At 40.1% G+C, this 17471-nt stretch overlaps 1 long non-coding RNA gene across 3 annotated transcripts in view; it reads left to right on the top strand.

Moving 5' to 3' along the window:
• The window catches only part of LOC140465029 (uncharacterized), a 63894-nt gene that overhangs the window by 21828 nt on the left and 24595 nt on the right, over window positions 1-17471 (top strand). For 2 of the 3 annotated variants that reach the window (XR_011955048.1, XR_011955050.1), the window contains exons 2-3: window positions 1032-1092; window positions 17258-17389. This is a non-coding gene — a long non-coding RNA (uncharacterized lncRNA). The remainder of the gene's footprint in view (window positions 1-1031; window positions 1093-17257; window positions 17390-17471) is intronic. The other variant, XR_011955049.1, reaches the window with a different exon arrangement.

The raw sequence follows: 17471 nt of genomic DNA, 5'->3' as shown, positions 1-17471 counted from the left end.
GTGCTGATTTCCACGGAACGTCGGAGGCTGAGGGGTGACCTTATAGAGGTTTACAAAATTATGAGGGGCATGGATAGGAGTCCAGAACAAGAGGGTATAGGTTTCGGGTGATAGGGGAAAGATATAAAAGAGACCTATGGGGCAATGTTTTCACGCAGAGGGTGGTACGTGTATGGAATGAGCTGCCAGAGGATGTGGTGGAGGCTCGTACAATTTAAGAGGCATTTGGATGGGTCTATGAATAGGAAGGGTTTGGAGGGATATGGGCCGGGTGCTGACAGGTGGGATCAGATTGGTTTGGGATATCTGGTCGGCATGGACGGGTTGGACCGAAGGGTCTGTTTCCATGCTGTACATCTCTATGACTCTATATAATGAAACAGGAAGCAGACAGGAAATCAAAAATTTGCAATTTTCCTAATGGAGATCAAGTGCTGGTGTTACTTGCAATGATAGCTGAACCTTTAAAAGCAAGATTTAGTGAACATTATCAAGTCGAAAGGAGATTGAGTGAGATGAATTATTTGATAAGAGCTCCAGATAGAAAGAAATCTGTGTCTCATATCAATATGCTCAAAAGATATTTTGATAGGGAAGGAAAGTGAAAGGAGAATGTGTTACTGGTTAAAATCCAGAGTGAAGAACCAAGTTCAGAGCATTCTGACTTGGGCATTCATCAAATTAAATTGGACAATGAGGAAGCTCTCAACAATTGGGCTAAATTATTGAGTTACCTTTCAGGAAAATCGAAATGACCTGAAAGAGTGATGACATTTTCATGGGGAGATATGTGGGAATAACTTGGGAAGTACTAATTTAATTATGCTTCCCATAGGAAATAGGAAAGATATAGGAAAGATCTCCTAATCCATCTTAACTGGGATCAGTTGGAGCGTAACACTACACGAAGTATGCTGCTAAATTCTGCTTGGTTTTACAAATCTACAATTTGTATATAATAGCTATCTAAAATATAGATTTGTTGGATTATCTGTGCCATGATATCCAAGCCTACTTTCTTATTTTACAAGGGATAACAAAAGCATTACTTCATTGGATAGAATACTCTGCTGGAAACAACATCACATCATGGTAAGTAGCGGTGGCCATACATTAACTCCAATATTTTTGTGGCAAATATTTGGACAACAGTTCTGAACATAAAATTTGGATGATCAGCATCATCAGTTTCTGCAAGCAGAGGCAGCCACACTGATCTATAGGTAGGGTATAGACCATCATGAAGACAGCTAATTTCTTTTTGATTAGAATGTCGTTTCCATCAAATTAGAAGAAGCTTCTAAAGTTACCTTAATCAGCAGTAACTAGGCTGAAGTTACAAATACAGGCAACAGACTTGTACTGAAGCACAATCAGCATCCTACTCCTCTTTGTTTCTATCTCTGTCTCTCTCCATTTAAAACAACTCGAGGCCCTCTGATTCAATGTAAAAGTAACAGTTAAATGCTCCTGAAAGGATAACTTCAAAGTGTTTCTACATGCAGATCCAGCTTAACATCACTAAAAAGAAGTATTGTTTTACATTAAAATCCTTACCTGTGTCCAGACTTGAGTTGGTTCCAAAATTTTCTTTCTCCAACTGGACATTAAAAGAAAAAAAGCCCACATGATGTTACCACTACTTATTTGGCGTGAACACCACTCATAAGCAGAAATCTGCAGCTAAAAGCCTACAGTTCCTAAAGCAATGTTTTTAAAGGGATCCAGGCCAGCAAAGGAGAAACAATAGGAAAAAGAAACAGAAACAAACAAATGGAGAAATAAATAGGGAGAGAAGCAAAACCAGTGAAATAAATAAAGAAACATTGCAGTGCACTGTCCTTCCAAACTTCACAAAAACTTGCAAAAAGATACGGAAATGTTGTATGTTTGTGTAAGTATATTGGATTCTCACCATAAGATTCTGATCATGTGATGCAATGATGTCATCGGCTATTTACAAGGAAACAACTCTGTCGAGCTTGCTGCCTTACAGACTGAACAACTTGTATAATAAAGCTCCTGCTGTTGTTAAATACTTCAGCCTCCTAACCTTCTTGAAACATAACAGAAAGCAAATACTTACTTAATTATGGACAGGACATCCAATGACACATTTTCTTAATTACAACTGCTCAAACAACATATGTGGTCCCATTTTACAGATCAAGTGATAGATGATCCTGAGAAAAATCTTGTTTGCTTTGAAGCAAACTGTTTGATCTAGGTATAGTCTTATGGTGCCACCTTTCTTTAAAACCTATGTGATGGAGATATTCCAGTCTGTAAAGTAGACAGCTTTCTGAATTATACAATTTCACTCCATCTTGTTCAACTGTGCCAAATCTTTTGCTGAATGTGCATGTTGCACTTCCTTGCAGAATCAATAAATGGAGTTCCATGATGTCTAAGATGTAATACCATATCACTTGTAAAAATTTCCGTTCATATCATTATCAAACTTCCAAGTGTTACATGGAAGTTTGCAATACAAACTCTGAGCTGATGTATAACCACTGTTGGGGATAATATTTTACCTTTTGGAAAAAGGAGGATGTGTTATCTCATACACTAGAAGATAACATATTTGAACAATGGCTAAGTCCACACCTTTAGTGAGAACTTTATTTCAGTTGATCACATTCCATAAAATTCAAATGCAGTTGATGCTAGCTCATCATATATACATATACCTACAGAAATAAAAAAGTTGAATTCACACTCAGTTAACTATTAATTAACATATCTATCACCAGTTCCCTTCATTAGGTATCAGGCATCCATTCAGACCATTTTAGCCAATAATATCATGGCCACTAAGTCATCTTTTATTCTATTTTTTTGGTGATAATGCTTATGATGTCATCACTATATTATAGTCATAGATCTGTATAGCATGGAAACAGACTCTTTGGTCCAAATCATCCATGCCGACGAGATATCATAAATTAATCTAGCCCCATTTACCAGCATTTGGCCCATATTCCTCTAAACTCTTCCTATTCATATATCCATCCAGAATACTTTTTAAATGTTGTGATTGTACCAGCCTCACCACTTCCTGTGGCAGCTTATTCCATACACACATCACCCTCTGCAGTGAAAATGTTGCCCCTTAGGTCCCTTTTAAATCTTTCCCTTCTCATCCTATATCTATGCCTTGTAATTTTGGACTCGCCTACCCGAGGAATAAACATGTTTGCTGTTCACCCTATCCATGCCTCTCATGATTTTAAAAATCTCTATAAGGTCACCCCTCAGCCTCCGACATTCCAGGGAAAATAGCCCCAGCCTATTCAGCCTCTCCCTATAGCTCAAACCTTCCAACCTGGTAAAATCCTTGCAAATCTTTTCTGAACCCTTTCAAGTTTCACAACATCCTTCCTACAGCAGGGAGACCAGAATTGCAACCTTCCACAAGTGGCCTAACCAATGTCCTGCACAGTCGAAACATGACCTCCCAATTTCTATATTCGGTGCAGTGACCAATAAAGGAAAGCATACTAAATACCTTCTTCACTGTCCTTTCTACCTGAGACTCCACTTTCAGGGAACTATGAACCTTATCTCCAAGGTCTCTTTATTCATCAGTGCTCCCAGGACCTTACCATTAAGTGTATATGATTTGCCTTTCCAAAATGCAGAACCTCACATTTATGTAAGTTAAACTCCACCTCAGTCTTCTCAGCCCATTGGCCTTGTGACCTTTCAACTACACGACATTCATGTCAACTTCACTGGTTACCTTATCTCCCCTCCTCCCAGATCCAACCTTCCAACCCGGCACTGCCCTCTCGAACTGTCTTACCTCTCCATCTTCCTTCCCACCTATCTGCTCCACCTTCCCCTCTGACATACCACTATTATCCCCCACCTGCATCTACCTTATTGCCTTCCCAGCTACCTTCCTCCCACCCTCACTCTCCTATTTATCTTTCAGCCTCCTTTCCCAACCCCTCCCAACATTCCTGATGGAAAGCTTATGCCCGAAACATCAATTCTCCTGCTCCTCAGATGCTGCGTAACCTGCTGTGCTTTTCCAGCGCCACATGTTTCAACTCTGATCTCCAGCATTTGGAGTCCTCACTGGCCCATCTGATCAAGGTCCTGTTTTACTGTGAGGTAACCTTCTTCTCTATCCTCTAGACCTCCAATTTTGGTGTCATCTGCATATTTACTAACCATACCTCCTATGTTCACATCCAAATTCAAAAAGCAGTGAACTTAGCACCGATCCTTGTGGCACACACCTCCAGTCTGAAAACCAACCCTCCACCATCACCCTCTGTCTTCTACCTTCGAGCCAGTTATGTATATAAATGGCTAGTTATGCCTGTATTCCCTGTGATTGAACCTTCATAACCTGTCTACCATGAAGAACCTTGTTGAACACCTTACTGAAATCCATATAGCTGATGTCCACCGCACTAACCTAATCAATCCTCTAAGTTACTTCTTCAAAAAACTCAATCATGTTCGTGAGACATGATTTCCCGCACACAAAGCCATGTTAATTATCCCTAATCAATCCTTGCTTTTCCAAATACATGTAAATTCTGTTCCTCAGGATTCCCTCCAACAATTTGCCCAACACTGATATCTGGTTCACCGGTCTGTTGTCACCTGGCTTTTCTTTATCACCTTTTTCCTAAATAGTGGCACCACATTAGCCAACTTCCAATATGTGACCCATGATTGTAACATTCTCAAATTCCCTTTTAGCGAGATTAATTGAGTATTGGAAGCATGCTGCTCAATATTATTGAGTTGTAATCTAATGTTTATACATAATAGCTTGTTGTAATAAACGTCTGCTTGTACCACAATGTATAGCATAAACATTGCCTCATCAGAGAACCTAGCCTTCTGGAGGCAAAATCACATCAGTTGGGGCAGGAAGAGTGAGTTGTGGAGATGTTTGAGCATAGTCCAGAATGGATGAGTAGGAGGCACATTAAATTGAGTCCTGGATGTGGGGATTGCTGTGAGCTGAATTTCAAGCCCACGTGTTCCTATCACTGCTGTGAAGGATGTGTTAGTGGATGGGAAAAGAGGAGGCTGCAGTGAGGTTAAATAAAAGGAGAAGGCAGTAAGCAGGAGAGGAGATGAGGAGGCTGCAAGTTCGGGGTTGATGCAAAGGTTGGGCCTGAAAGGAGTATGCTGCAGTAGGAGAGGCTACAAAAAAGGAGGGGAAAGGAAGCAGATGCATGGCAAGGAAGAAAAGGAGGAAGCTGCAAGTGATATGGTTTTAGCACAAGCTGTGGGATTGAAAATAGGGAGCCAGTCGATGTGGTTTACTTAGACTTTCAGAAGACTTTAATAATAGATCAGTATGTAAAATTACATGCATGGGATTAGGGGTACAGTACAGACATGAAATAAATTACAGGAGGAATAAATTGATCATTTTTCAAGAGGCAGACTGTGACTCCTGGGCTATTGCAGGGATCAGTACATGGACCCTAGCTATTTACAATACATCAATGATTCAGATGAGGGAATTAAATGTAATCTCTCTAAATTTGCAGATTACAAAGCTGGGTGGGAGAATGAGCTGTGATTTGAGTACAGGGGCAGAGATGTCTTGCTACAATAGTACAGGGCCTTGGTGAGACCGCACCTGGAATATTGTGTGTATTTTTTGGTTTTCTTATCTGGTTATGGAGGCAGTGTAACAAACAGTTACCACCCTGATTCTTCAAATAGCAGGACTGATGTTTGAAGAGAGACTGAATCAGTTAGGACTATATTCACTAGAGTTTAGAAGACAGAGTGGGAGTCACATAAAAACCTATAAGATCATAATAGGACTAGATAGAGTAAATTCAGGAAGGATAGGGAGTCCACGACTGATGTTCTAAGTACATAATAGGACCTTTACAACTGACATAAGGAGAAATTTCTTCACCCAGAAAGTGGTGAACCTGCCACAGAAAGCAGTTGCAGCCAAAACATTGAATGTTTTCAAGGAGTTAGATTTAGTTCTTAGGGCAAAAGAGATCAAATCATAAAGGAAGAAAGTGGGAACAAGGTGTTGAGTTGAATGGTCAGCCATGATCACATTGAATGGTAGAGAAAATTTGATGGTCTGAATGGTTTATTCCTGCTCCCATTTTCTATTATTCATTGCTAAGTGGCGATTGAAAAAAGGATGAGGAAAGAGGCTGAAGAAAAGGAGGTGATTGCAAAGGAGAGAAGGATAGGAGGAGGTATATAGGGGAGACAAGGAAATTAGTTGACTGTAAGGGGAAGGAGAAGGAAAAGTGGATACTGCAAGGCTTTTGAGATTGTCAACAAAGCAATTCTTAACTAACAGAGAGCCAGGAAGTTCAAAATCATCCAGGTCATTTAATTCTATTAAAGCAGGAGTGGTGTAGGGTTAACATTTAGTTGATGTTATTGTAAGGAACACTGAATTGTTAAATTTTAATCAGGAATTGACCTCACCAGTTAATGAAGAATGTGTTTAGGATCGTGGCATTTTTGTGTAGAAACATGTTGCTTATTTTGGAAAAGAGTTTAGTTGCGATCTTATACTGAATATATAATAAAACAAAAAACAAAAAACAAAGAATGCTGGAAACTGAAATGAAAACAGAAATTACTGGAGAAACTCAACAGGTCTGAGAGCATCTGTACTGAGAAAGCAGAGTTAATGTTTCAGATCTGGTAACCCTTCTTCAGAACCTATAGTGGTACTTTTATGTCAATTTAAATACTGTGGTGTCTAGGAAATTAAAGCTTTCTCTGTGTCTTGTGGCTTTGTTTAATGGAAGATTGGTAATTGAGGATATTGATTAATTCTTCAAATTACTGATTTTATGTGAGTCCAGATATACCATTGGTCAAATCAGAAGCTCCTCCATCACTGTATCTTCAATTTGACTCATAGCTATAGTCTTCTGTCCCTGACTACTGACCAACCAATTGCTTCTCCTGCAACAAAATGTCAAGGTCATTCTTACTGCCTCTCTGGCTCTACAGTGTCTGCAGCCCCAATTCTAGCTCAGTAATTCTGAGGGGGAAAGCTGCAGCCATCTTTTGCCAGCTATGATACTTCTGGATTGTAATGTACTCCAATAACTTTCACACCTGCCTGCTGTCATTCTAAACATATCTATTTTCCAGATTAGATAATGAGTTACTAATTCAGTAAAACAAAATATTAAGCAAGTTTACTTTCAGCCATAGAAACAAAAAAAAACCTCACGTCTACTAGAGGTAATACAAATCAAATAAAATTCAGCATATCCTTTTTTTGCACTAAATTCCTTACTTGAACTAAATTCCTGACATTAACACGATATTTAAGAAGCGATGTTTCCTGATCACACTATTTTACAATCTCAACAGATGTAAAGTAGACAGAGAAATTGAGGGAATGGAATCAAGTCTTTTTCAGGAAATGGGAATAGGAGGAAATGGCATCAAAAATCAGGAGATTAAGATGTATATTGATTGCTGACATGACCTAGAAGAGGAGGCTATGGGTAGAATCCTGTAGGTTGTGGTAGGGTTTGTGGCAGAATTCGATGAAAGTCCATTGAGGCCTATCTTGATGTCAGGAAGATCTCTCTCTATCTATTTGCTTTTGATAAGTGCCACAGCAAGTTTCTCACTAGGCAGCAGCAAGTTGTCAATCAATGGGAATTATTGCATGTTAAGCATCTTGTTATTGACCCAATTTCCCTCATTAATATTCAACTTTCTATCTAATTGAACAGGCTGATTAAGTTAGAAAACTCAGTATTAAAATTAGAGTGGGTACATGGCAAACCCATCTTGCTGCTTGCTCCAAAGGATCGTGACATTGTATACAACCAAACAACTTTTTAAAGCACAAGCATTGGGCACCAGATGCACACATGCCATTACACACATCCTGCATCCAACATTTTTCAATCTCTCCCAACCATCATGACACGTCTTTGATGTACTGACAGGGTATTCTGAAGCTCAGACTTGCATTGTAGGGTGTTTCAGTAACTAGTATTGAAAGATTTCTGCAGCGCAGAGAGGAGCCCAGCTGAAGAATTAGACCAGGCTGCTCACTTGCTGTTTCAGTTCTCACTCCATTTGTACTTAACTGCATGCTCTCAGCATCCATGCCTTGTTGTGCCTAGCTGTGCCAGTTAGCACAGTCAACTAGGCAGCTTGCCATGTTGGTCAGTCAAGGAAGTGTACATCTTGCTGTACGGCAGTATATTGTTTTTGTTTCACACCTGCTCATGCGCCCGCAGTTTATACGGCAAACACACTGTAAGTGCAGTAAACAAGCTGCCATGTCTCAAAGTTTTAGTGGAGTAGTCCTCACTGAAGTCCATATCAGTCAGGGGTCTCAGCACAGTAAGTCAAGGGTACCCACTTTCTCACACTGTTACATGGGAATAACCATGGTTAGGTATCCATTCGTGATGTTCTTGGTCAGGGAGTCCCTGCCGCTGCAGGCAATCAGTCCTGTGGCTCCATAGCACCCAGTCCAGGGAGAGAGGGAAGTTGTAGGGTTAACCTGGTCAGGGAGTTGTGCAGCTTCCAAACTTGACGTCTGGGACTATCTGGTAGGTCAGTCAACAGTCAATCTGTTGAATCCATCCACAGAAAATAAAGGGAAAGTGGGATAACAAGTGGGCTACTGCCATTGGAAAGAGACTTGACAAGTTATTCTTTAGGATCGGGAAGTGAAGGCTCAGGATGAAAGGCAGGTGACAGCTGTAAAGGGGGATAACAAATTTTGCAAAGGATTATGAAATAGCATAGATGGGAAAGGGATCATGTGGGAAACTATTTCATTCACAGTCAACAGCACCCTGGCTTCAAAGGAAGGGAGGTAAAACAGTGAATGACCTCACTTGGAATGGTCACCTCCTATCTTATAGGCGAGGGTGAAAAGTGGGCAAGTGCAGGCTTATATATTACATTAAGTTGGAAAGGGACCTGGGGAGCTGCAAAGCCTGTGGTGCTTACAGGAAGGACTACCAGCAAGAACATTTGTATTTTAGGGCCTCACTGACACTCAAACGTGGGATTGAGCTGGAAACCAAAATTGTATGATGGGAAAGAAAATGGCTGCATCTACAATGGTACAAAGCAAGTGACTTGATCTGTGAGGAAGGGACTGAGGGCTAAATGAAGTTAGTGCTTTTGAAGGGAAAGAGCATTACGTGCAAGCTCAGAATATAAACCAGTGGGGTCTCTCATCCTTTGCCATTCTAATGCATTGCCCATGTTTACTTTGCACCTCCCTGCCTGAGACGTCGCTGACCATCTCATTCACACCAATGGTTTCGGATCCAGAAGCCAGGAAACTAGAGGGATGTTTTAGGGTAAGGGCTAAAGATGTCTGCAGTATCAATTGTCCCCTATATACATTGTTCCTATTGCTTCCAGATGATGCATCAGGCTCTCGTCACAGATATCCAACAATGGAACGTCATTTGTGGCCATGAAGTTATGCCTCATGTCGAACAATGATGCGACATAAAGAGACAAACAACCAGAAGTAAAGCAAAAGCAGTGCCATTTACAAAACAATAGTGCAAAATAACATAAATGCATTGTCACCTGTGGCACCAAAGTGGTCTCAATAAGTTTTCTTTGTCTTCTTCTTCCCATTACGTATTAAAGCACTCTTGGTTCCACAGCTGCATTGGAAGGAGACGGCATGGCAGTAGAGGTCATTGACCCTGAAAGTTTGGTCAGGTGACCATGGGAGTATTGTGTCTGGATGGGCCAGATATGCAGGTGCAAGTTAACCCTCCTCAGTATGAACATCCTAGGGTCAGAAGAGTGCAAGCAGGTTGGAGATGGTGGGCCTGGCCACCTCTGGAGTGACCTGAGTGGCGGTGAGGTCCAGGATTTTCTTCATATAGAATTATAGCATCACTACAATGCAGATAGAGGTCATTCAGCCTATCGTGTCTGCACTGTTCCTCAAAACAGCATCCCACAGTTAATCCTCCTAGCCTGCAAACTATGGGGCAATCTCGCAAAGCCAATCCCACCTAACCAGCACATCTTTGGGAGGAAACCAGAGTGTCCAGAGGGAACCCATGCAGACATCGGGGGAATGTGCAAACTTCACATAGACAGTCAAGCGATGGTGGAATCAAGCCCATGCCCATTTTAGTGCGAGGAGTCTAATGCTAAGCTTCACCTTGAATGTCTCTCTCTGCTTGGGTTATAGGCCGTCTCCTCCTGTAGTTAGAAAGATAGAGAAAGGGAGGAGTTTAGTGAGAAGAAAGTGCTTAGCATAGCTGTTACTCCTAGTTCATGGGGAAAAGGTTAGGTGTTCTGAGGGAGTGAATAATCTGTGTGGAGAGTGTGCGAGTTGAGTTGGGTTTGAGATTGTGGGTGGTGACAGTGGGCGAGCAGGATGATGATGCTGGTAATAGTGGGAATGGCAGAACCTGTATCTTTGTGGAAGTTTGGTGCAGTAGTAGAAACAGAGTGAGTGTGAGATTGCAGAGAAAAGAATGGGCCTGTACCCTGATGCACTTAAGAAGGTCATTGACCTTCCTCCAGCAATGCCAACTATTCCCCACACTGAGAAGATGGTATTGACCTGGTAACTTTGGACCAGACTGCCAAGGTCTATTGACATGGCCTTCTGTGCTGGTCTTCCAGGGAGTGAACTCCTCTCGTTTGCACCACCCCCTTGACCAGGATCCTTGTCAGAGAATCAGGGTGCCATTATTCCTTTCTCCAACACCTTCTGCAAACATCTTTGATCAGGCAGGATAGATTCGGAATGCCAGTGCTCCATAAGGATGGAGTAGATAGTTAGTAATGTGAGTTTGAGAAGTTAGAGCCGAAAACATACCAGACTTTGGGGCAGAAATCCCACCAAAAAACCTGAAGCAACTCAGACTTAACCAAGTAAGATTCAGTCCTGTAATTTAGGGAGGGAGGGAGGAGACAGAGTTAGACTTTGTGATGGGAAGTGTTGGAGATCCCAGTGTTGTTTTTCTAATTAACTATCAAAGATTAACTTAAAATCTCTGATTGATTTACTGTGCAGTTATTTGATTGCTTTGAATGTGATATTCCAGTCCATTGTCTTTGAAGTCAATTTTAGAACATTGTAATTTAGAGTTTGCAGTAGCAGTAATGTGATTCATATTTTTACAAAACTTATTTATAATCCTACTTGTAATGAACCTCAGTAAAAATGAATAAAGGATTACTTAATGAGAAACTGGATTTCACAACTTCATTGACCAAATATTTACTTGGCCCTGAAGGTTTTGCAAGGAATCAAATGGTCAAAAAGTAACCTTCAGGCTCCTACTACTCAGATCCTTTGGCATCATGGTAGCCCACAAACCCACCAACACACTAAAACAGCAGCTAATGAACTTGAAAGACCTTGTACAGCCAACAAGTAAAACTAATATAATTTACAAAATATCGTGCAAGAACTGTAACAAATACTATATTGAGCAAACAGGCAGAAAACTAGCCACCAGGATATATGAACATCAACTAGCCACAAAACGACATGACCCTCTCTCACTAGTATCCTTACATACCACTCCGACTGGGACAACACATCCATCCTAGGACAAGCCAAACAGAGATACGCACGAGAATTCCTAGAAGCATGGCATTCCAACAGGAACTCTTTCAACAAACACATCATGTTAGACCCCATCTACCACCCCCTGAAAAAAAGAACAGGAAATGACATCACCAACCCAAAGAAATACAGACATATAAACAGAAAGCAAGAATTATCAGCAGTGCTTTGCCCGGAGGCCCACTGAAGATGTATAGAAATGAACCTTCCAGCTCAGCTAACAAATCTACATCCAGAGCCTTCAGAAATTTAACAGATTGCTGCATGTGAGCTTGAAGATAAATAGCTTGCTAGAATATATAGGTAAGGGAAGTAATAGTATCTTGAATCCTAATCAAGAAAAATAAACACGAAAGCCACCATATTTTACTTGCTTTAGTCAAGCTTAACATTGAAATATTTGTAAACTGGGTGGAATCTGGGTTTGGGAAATCAGGCATTCAATGGCCTTGAATGACCTTGGCAGCGCAATGATTAGGTTAAATTGAATTCTATAGGTTTATTACATAGCAAGAGTATAGTTAACGTAGCTCAGTTTGGAGACTGTTAGACTAGAAAATCTAAAGATTCCTGGTTCAATCTAGGATTTTGCAAAAATAAAACACAGGTTAGATTAAATTTCAGTCTTTGTACTAAGGTAGTGTGGCTGAGTGGTCTAAAGTGCTTAGACTCCAGGCCTTATGAGAGTTTGGATTTAAATCTCACTACTGTAACAATTCTAGCTGATATGAAACAAAAACTGAAATTGCTGGAGAAACTCAGAAGGTCTGTTAGAGACAGCAGACTTAATGTTTTGAGTTCAATAACTCTTTAACATCGACTGAATTGCTTCAGCTATTGTTTTGGGGCAAGCAAGAGTCAGATCCAATTTCACGTCATGCTTTTAATACTAATTAGTTTAAAATATGCAATAGTACTATCCTGATTTCTGGGCCAATAGGTTCCATCTGTTTCAACGGCATGTCATAACATGTCTGAACAGATATTGATTAACAATATCTGTACCAAGAGTATAATCGAGGTACTTACCTTAAGGGTGTTCAGGTCCATTCCCCATGTGAAATCTTGTAGGAGGATGGGCATCAGCACCAATTTAATTTTCAAAACTAATAGTTGCCTGCTTTATGCCTCCCTCCCTTTTTGAATAAGGGTGTTGCATTAACATTTTTTTTCAATCCTCTGGGACTTTTCCAGAATCTAAGGATTCTTGGAAGACTGCTAACAGTGCATGCACTATTTGTATTGGTACTTCCTTTATATTGAAAGATGTAATGTATCAGATCCAGGGGACTTATCGACTTTTAGTCCCATTAGTTTCCCAAGTACTTTTTTTAGTGATAGTTATTGTGTTTATTTCCTCCTTCCCTTTGATCACTCATTGGTAGCAATGCATCAGTGTGAATATTGACTTATAAATGATAATCGTCTATTCAATGATATGTTTTCAATCGATCAACATCATTGCAGTTAAAACTGGAGTTTGCATGGCCAAGTGCATGTCATTGTGGGGTTTAGTTCCCTAGGACAGTTAACATTTTTGAAATAGCCCATCTGTCTTTCTTACTGCTGCGTGAGTAGTGATAGTTACTTAAAATAGTTTTCAGCCTGTTAGAAAGATGGTGGTGAGCAGCTTTCTTGAACTTCTGCAGACCATTTGGTTTATGTCATTAGGGAGGGAATTCTCGGATCTTGACATAGCGGCATTGGGGATATATTACTAAACAGGATGGTGAGTCACTTAGAGGAGAACTTGAAGGTAATGGTATTCATATGCATCTGATGTGCTTGTCCTTCTCAATGATATGATTGTGGATATGCAAGATGCTATCTTAAGGAGCTATGGTGAATTTCTAAAGTGCATTTTGTAAAAGGTACATGTTGCTACTTACAGTTGGTCATGGAAAGATGAATGTTTATAGATATGGTGCTAATCAAGTAGGCTGTTTTGCCCTAGATGCTATTCAAACATTTTGTTTGTTGGGGGTTGCACAGATCCAGGCAAATGAGATATTTCTATCACACTGCTGGCTTGTGCTTTAAAGATGTTGGACAGGTTTTGTGGAGATGTGTTACTGCAGGATTCCTAACCCCTGACCTGCTCTTATAGCCACAAGATTTATATGGTCAGTTCAGTTGAGTTTCTAGTCAATGATAACCACAAGTAGTGGGGGTTTCAGTTATGGTAACGGCATTGAATGCCAAGGGATGATGGTTAAATTATTGATTTGACTGTAACCAATTGATCCTAAAGTTACTTCTTACCTTGAGCTGACTTCGAGAACTTTCCAGATCTTTTCTGGATCCTTCTGATAGTCCATGGAGAAATTATTAATTTTATTGATTCTCTGAAGCTTTTCCCTGCCAATGGCAAATCAGATTTTCAGAGGTCTTTTCTTGGAATCACTTATTGCTTAATATATAAAATGTATATGTTATTTACACAGTCGCAATTCAGTAAAGGTATCACTTGCTGCCCAGTCCATAACATAGTGTTTACTTTGCAATTTTTTATCAACTTCTGCGTTTTTGTTTCACAAGTAGAGAACTGTGCAGTGTTCCTGCTTATTCCTTGTATTAGTTTTCTTCTCTCTCTTTTTGTTTCTCATTTTTTGCTTGGGATTTCCTCTATTTTTGCCACTTGCTGTTCCTTTCCCGACCATACACCCTTCAAACATTTTGAGCCAGATTTTCCACTGAGTGGCAATCTAACAAAAATTGCCATTCTGGATTTTATTTGATGTGGAAAAAGAGAGCTCTGCATTTCTGAGAGGAGATTCTGCTTGGTATCCCTCAGAAATGCAGAGATGTATTTAGATTCTGACGGTTCTTTCATAGCATAAAATCAGCAGAGGAAGGGAAACTAAGCACCCTTTTTTCATTAGTCAACTGACAGCTACTGTCAAAGGGTAAGTATATAAGCTAAGTGGCATGTGAGGGTGTGAGGTAAATAGGATATGGTGTATATGTAGTCTGCCAAGTTGCAAAGTGGCAAGGGGGCAGGTAAATGTTTAGGGTTGGTTGGAATGGGCTGGAAAAATTAGATCTGACGATAGGTTGAGGAGGGTGGATGTTGTGTCTGGGAGTTTTGATGCAGCAGCAGGGAGATCAGGCCAGGCCCAATGGGAGGAATGAGGGAAGGAGGTGGGGGGGGGGGAAGGTTCAGGTCAAGGTTGGAGGCAGGACTATGTGATCAGGTTCAGTGAGAGGGGATTCAGTTTGAGTTGGGTCTGATGATAGGCTTTGGGTGAGCAAAGTTGGGGGGGTACAATGGCATGGTATGGGGTCAGGTGCAATGGCAGAGTGAGGGAGTAGATGTGAAGAGTTGCATCCATGGTTATAACGGGGAAGATGTTTGGTGTCAAGTTCGGCAGGGAATTCGATCTGACAGTAGTAGTGAGGAGGGGATCCAGTCTGGTGACAGCGTGGGTGTGTTGCATCCTGCGACAGTGTGAAAGGTCAGGATATGGGTCAGTTAGATTATGTATTTAACAGACTAATTCTTCCTGAGTGGCTATTTTATTTACTTTTGTCGGAACTATCTGAAGTCTCAGATATTTTATGGAGATTTTTGGAGGGGTCCAGACATTGAGGAATTGATCGGATTGAAAATTCTATTTTCCAGGAAATTTCTTTGGATTTTGCTATAATGGTGATTCCATAGAGAGCCTATACAGAACTCTGGCCAATGTTGGCATTACGATTGTCCAGCTCTTAAAATCTACTCCAATTAACTTGAGAAGTTAATCGGCACGGTGGCACAGTGGTTAGCACTGCTGCCTCACAGCACCAGAGACCCGGGTTCAATTCCCGCCTCAGGCGACTGACTGTGTGGAGTTTGCACATTCTCCCCATGTCTGCGTGGGTTTCCTCTGGGTGCTCCGGTTTCCTCCCACAGTCCAAAAATGTGCAGGTTAGGTGAATTGGCCATGTAAAAATTGCTCGTAGTGTTAGGTGAAGGGGTAAATGTAGGGGAATGGGTCTGGGTGGGCTGCGCTTCAGCGGGTCGGTGTGGACTTGTTGGGCCGAAGGGCCTGTTTCCACACTGTAAGTAATCTAAAGTACAAGCTTATCATTTAAAAATTTATGGACATGCATTTGCAAGTTTCAGACTCTAGGTGGTGCTCATGCCAAAAGAAGAAAAATTAAGTTACAGGGACTTAAGTTTTTGTGCCAAATTGGCAAGACAAAATGGTGGAAATATATCTTTGCATAGGCAAAGTTTGCTTGGTGTAGAGTATATTTTTAAAATGTTTTCTAGCAGCATTTTCTTTAATGAAAGCTTTGCAGTTGTGCTGTGAAATGTATTAAACTGCTGTAGCTTTTTGGAAAGAAAAATTGGATCCACAAGTTGTCTTTTCATTTTTTTATACAGGAGATAGAGTGAGAAATAGAGTATTTACTTCCTCCGCATAGGTCTAAAGCCTGCAGCTTGGCTGCTCCTTGCAATTTCACTTTTGGGAAAATTCCTCTAGCTTGAAACAAGTTAGATTTTCATCTAAAATAAACTAATTGTGTCTTCTATACTCACAGAAACTTACAATTCTGACTGTCTAAATCCTCTTCCATGGCTGCTTACTATGATGTGTGTTTTGCTTCTAGCAGTGCAACTTTACCTGATATAGCAATGTTTATGTTATCTCCCATATCGTAAGAGTTTAGACAGGGGAATGTGGTATTGAAGAATCTATTTATTACAGCCCTGATACCTCAGTGTTAGGGCAATATTAAGTTGATGCTTGTGGTTTAAGATAGCAATGATCTGGACATCCTCTTATGATTATATAATTGTACTTCCTTGAATACTGCTCTTTCTTCTCCTAACATCTCAATGAAATTATTAACTTCTATATGCTGCTATGTCGTTTGAAATTGCTGATTTGTTTTCAAAATATCCATATCTAATCACTTCTACTAATAGTCTGATATTGTCTTCACAATGGCCCTACAGTTATTGTTAATCTGATGTAGACTTGAATGTTAGAACAGTATTTGCAAATTGTTTTTAATTGATTGCCAGCAAGACCTTAGCAAGCCAATAAAACTTTATTAGTATGCATCAATGCTTAGATCTACTAGTAATGTCCAGCAAGCTGAAGAATTTTGGATGAAAATGCAAAAATGTGCTTATGCTCACTTGGTGCTACTATGTCATATTAATACATATTATAAACACATAACATGCAATACTAATGATTATTTTGATTCCTGTGTGTTATTAAGGCAGAAGACTATTACAATGAATTATGTTTGACAATATGACATTATTTTTGGAACACTTTCCTCGTGATCATGTCAAAAGAATTGATATGTTTCTATGTAATAGTAATTAGGTAGTTACATAAATACCTGATGGCATTCAACCAAGTAGTAGCAGTTAATTAATATGTTGTTCTGTCTCTACTTAACCTTTTTTGAAGAATTCTTAATAATTGCTCAATGTCTGTCCTTGCTTGGATCAGAAACAAGGAAATATATTCCCCTTTCTTTCTGTGTCCCTGATGGTTAATTACTGTCTGACACTTATGGTTTTTGCTGAATGTCATATGCTATATAATATCAATACTGTCTTCATAATTCGAATCCTTAATAGTGTTACAAATGAGCGAGGTAAACTGAATTATTTTAATTGTTCTCCTTTCTTGTCCATAACAGAGTTTTTCTTTTCCCTTAATTTTATTACAGTTCACTTTTCATTAGAATGCTGTGTGTTCTTTCCCTGCACCAAACCCCCAGCTTAGATGGAATGAAATGTCAGAAAATTGCTGATTCACCTGCGAAGTATGTCTGGGGCCTTGGATAGTGAAAAGGGAAGAGGTAATTGGGCAGGTGTTACACCTTCTGAAATTGCAAGGGCAGGTGCTGTGGAATTGTTATGAGATACTGGGAATGGAGGAGG

This window comes from Chiloscyllium punctatum, chromosome 41 (assembly GCF_047496795.1).
Source record: "Chiloscyllium punctatum isolate Juve2018m chromosome 41, sChiPun1.3, whole genome shotgun sequence".
NCBI classification, from domain to species: Eukaryota; Metazoa; Chordata; class Chondrichthyes; order Orectolobiformes; family Hemiscylliidae; genus Chiloscyllium; species Chiloscyllium punctatum.
The sequence above is the reverse complement of the archived record's forward strand: the minus strand, read 5'-3'. Positions and strand labels throughout refer to the sequence as shown.